We start from the raw sequence: 3611 nt of genomic DNA, 5'->3' as shown, positions 1-3611 counted from the left end.
GTGAGCGTGTGCGTGCACATGCACCCGTGCAGAATGTAACACCAAGCGCAGCTAGGGAGGCTGTATTAGCATCACAGGCCGATGAACACAGCCTTAGGCCCGTACGGGGCTAATCAGTCACCTACCATCTCTACACCTCAGACCATGGCCACCGGAAGATCAGGACAGTGAGACCCTTAGAGCAGAGCTTGGCCGCCAACAGAAGCAACTGCTGACTCACAGGGATGTTTCTGCAATGCCGTGATCTTGCAGGTTCTACAGCCACCGAGGAGTTGAGGGACAGAGTCAACTCCCGTGAGAGATGCCTATAGCTGTGGGGTGTGTGGTACCCGGGGTATGGCATGTTTGCACTTGGGAAACTAAAGTTGGAAGATTGAGAGTTTGGGGCCAGCATTGTCTGTGTTGCAGACCCGTGTATATGGAGAGAGGCGGGGAGGGAGGAAAGGGGGGGGGGGGAGCTGGGACAGGATCCATGCCCATCCTAAGCCCTGCTTCCCTGAATCCTCTCCCAACCAGTACCCTACTTGGTCCCATAAAGGAGGTGCACTGTACTCTCCAGCCACACAATGGAAGATCAACTTTACTCTCTGTACACAGACACCCATAAGTTGTAAGCCCTTCGGTGGACACTTGAAACCCTGACTTCTACTGTAACTCTCAAGGCAGAGGAGTAATTGTTTTCTGAGGCACTCAAGAGACTACATTTCCCAGACTCCCTTGCACCTAGGCAAGCTCTGTTAGTGAATTCAGCTCATATGCTCTTCAACCTTGCTCTCATCTTCTAGAAAGGAGAGAAAAACTCAGTTGCACCCATTTTTTTTTCTGATTGAAAAAATATATACCATGGCCATATATGTTCGGTTTTTTTGTTTTGTTTTGTTTTGTTTGTTTGTTTTTTTTAACCCATTCCTCTGTGGTTCTATACTGAGGTTAGGTCCATAAGCCAGCTGTTGTGAATAGTTGTAGCTGCTGTTTACAGCACACTTCAGTTAAAGCCAAGGACACATTCCCCAAAGACAGGTGGATACTGGGGTAAAAGCCACACAGTGAAGCACGCTGCAGTCCCCTTGACCCCGCCGTGCTCTGTGCAACGCTAGAGGAACTAGATGCCATTGCAAATGCTCCCTACAGTCTTTCTTGAGAATTACTTTTAGAAATGCAAATGTTTATGAGTTGGCCGGGAAAGTCTGGGGAGTTACTTTCCTTGGTAGGAATTTGTAATGCAGATATTATATTGTATTTCCATTAAGCATCCAGACGTACGCCTTGACAATGGGCCAGGTGAGAAATGGGATTAACATTCTCTTAGCAAAATGAAGTTGCTAACCATTTTTCCGCTTGAATAGAAGGGCAGTTTTGAGGGCTCTGGTCTAAGGAATTGGGTCAAGCAGGGCCGAGGCATGCCACAAACAACAATCCCAGAATCCTCTATGGCTGATACCAAAAGGGTGAAGGCCAAATGATAGGTGCGTAATCAGAAACTGGGGAGAGAACCCAGTCAGTAAAGTGCTTGCCTCATAAGAATGAAAACCCAAGTTCAATCCCCAGAACCTACATGGGGTGGGGGTAGGGGGAGCATTGTAGCATGCGTTGTAATCTCAGTGCCTGGAAGCAGAAACCAGATGATCTTGGCGCTTGCTAGTCAGGCAGCTTTTGAGATGGACTGCATTTCTGAGGATGACACCCAAGTTTGACACAAACACACACAACACACACACACACACACACACACACACACACACACACACATTTTTAAAAAGATAGATGGACAGATGTGATCCATCAGCCTATCAAGTCTTTCCCTACTTTCCACGGGAAGGATTTCTTTTCCTTCTCTTCCACCAGCAGGAGTGAAGTGTGCCTGACCTGCGCTCCGCCCAGACATGTGACCCAGGGTTATCCAATCAGCACCCTGCATTCCTTTGACTGCCATAACAGGTTCAATAAAGATAGAACTGAAGATTTTTGCGAAACTACTGAAAAGGAATGTGTTTCCCGTGGTTAGGCTCGTGGCTCCAAGTCTGGGGATGCTGAAAACCCTGGCGTCACCCACGGGAGCTCACTTTCCTGGGAATTAGGACTCACCGTAGAAGTAGAGCAGGAAGAAGAGGGGGCAACTTTCTGAGATCCTAAAGTAAAGGAACAACAAAATTACAAAAAGGGCTGCGGGCACAGTGCAGAAGGTCGTCGCCTTGCTTTGCCTCTCAGGTTAAATGTCCATTTCTCAGAGGGCTCCTCCAAGACCCCACCCCAGCCAAACTGGGTATCTCTCCAACCTTTACTTCCCCGCACAGCACAGACGCCAAATGACCACTGTACGTTCCCCCGGCACGGTTGAGCCCTTGTCTTCCTCTTTCCTTAGGCCATGGATCCCACTCAGGTCGCAGGGTAGAGAAAAGCCAGTGCTCTCTCCCACCATGTTCAACAAACACGTGACGCATCACACCGCAGGTCTGAGCGTTTAGTACCTGTTGCTGTGTGAACAAAAGCAGTAAAAACAATTCCAACCGTCTTCTCCCTCAGGCCTCAGGATCTGGAGCGCGTTTCAGCTTCGTGAGGAGCTGTGAGCTGCTCCGGTGCTTCCTTACAAAGGCTCCTTCACGGAGAGCCACTGAAGTGAGGCTCACCCGGCGTTATTCCTGCTCCGGCTCCGGCAATCAACTAGCATCTAACAAAAGCGCGACCTTTCATTCAAATAACTTGTTTCTGTCTATGGCATAGGCCCATAATGGAGCCTTCCTCAAAAAGAAAAACAAACCAAAAACCAAAAACCAAAACCCCAACAAATCATTCCCGGCATCTTTAACGGACATTAAATTAAATAAATAGGCTCAGCTTTTATTGTTATGCCGTTCACATTTTCATCATTTGTTCTACAGTAGTTCAAATTCTGTAAAAACCCAGAGTTTTGAAACGGTCTTGAGTTTCAGGGCTGATTTTCATATTAACTTAAGCGATAGAGACGATTTGGTAGTAAATCTCTGCCATAGAAGTGTGTGTGTGTGTGTGTGTGTGTGTGTGTGTGTGTGTGTGTGTGTGTTCTGAAATCAAAGGTCCATTTGGGATTATCAGTGGATATGGGTTTTCAAATGAAGGAATGCTCAGTTCATGTGGGTGGATGGAAAAGCACTATATTTTTCGCTAGTTACATTCTTTTTCACAAAGGTCAGCTTTTGAAGTTCCATGTACCGTGTTAATTAGCAATTTTCCTTCCTTAAAACTGTCCCTGGTGACTCTCCTCTTTTCCGAAGCTTTAACTAAGCCCCTCTTCAAGAAGTGCAAAGTCAGACACAACTCTTTTTTTTTTTTTTTTTTTTTGGAGCTGGGGACCGAACCCAGGGCCTTGTGCTTGCTAGACAAGCGCTCTACCACTGAGCTAAATCCCCACCCCAGACACAACTCTCACCTGCCTGTTCCATGTCCGCTCAGCTCAGGGCACCCTGCTCCCAACCCAGAGCTGCAGAGATGGGGAGAGAAGGACTCCAGGGTACCAACCCTGAAAGATCCCTGTGGCGTCCACCTGCAGGATGGAGAGATGGACAAGGCCTTGACTCCCGGTTTTTCCATGAGAGGGAGGGAGGCCTCGGAGGACTTTGAAGTTAGATTTGATG

This window comes from Rattus rattus, chromosome 7 (genome assembly GCF_011064425.1).
Source record: "Rattus rattus isolate New Zealand chromosome 7, Rrattus_CSIRO_v1, whole genome shotgun sequence".
NCBI classification, from domain to species: Eukaryota; Metazoa; Chordata; class Mammalia; order Rodentia; family Muridae; genus Rattus; species Rattus rattus.
This window is presented reverse-complemented; position numbering follows the sequence as displayed.